Here is a 288-nt window from a genome sequence, read left to right on the forward strand (position 1 = left end):
AGTGTCAGCACTAAACATATTCAGGGTTTAGGGTTTAGGATTTAGGGTTTACTGTATCTCAAGAGAAGATTCTACAGACTAAATAATTAGGGTTTAGGGTTTAGGGTTTAGGGTTTAGGGTTTAGGGTTTACTGTCCCCCCAAACCCGCCTTCAGAAAGAAGAATTTCTGCGTTAATAAAAAAGTGTTTACCATACATTATACTTTATACTTTATATTTTTAGGGTTTAGGGTTTAGGGTTTAGGGTTTAGGGTTTAGGGTTTAGGGTTTAGACCTCGAGCGAGGGGT

At 38.2% G+C, this 288-nt stretch overlaps 1 protein-coding gene across 1 annotated transcript in view; it reads left to right on the forward strand.

The window, feature by feature from the left end:
* The window catches only part of EMH_0067170 (uncharacterized protein), a gene marked incomplete at both ends in the record, with an annotated part of 1,871 nt that overhangs the window by 719 nt on the left and 864 nt on the right, over positions 1-288 (forward strand). The window lies entirely within an intron of this gene.

The sequence above is a fragment of the Eimeria mitis genome, genomic scaffold (assembly GCF_000499745.2).
Source record: "Eimeria mitis Houghton genomic scaffold, Emh_scaff3555, whole genome shotgun sequence".
NCBI lineage: Eukaryota > Apicomplexa > Conoidasida > Eucoccidiorida > Eimeriidae > Eimeria > Eimeria mitis.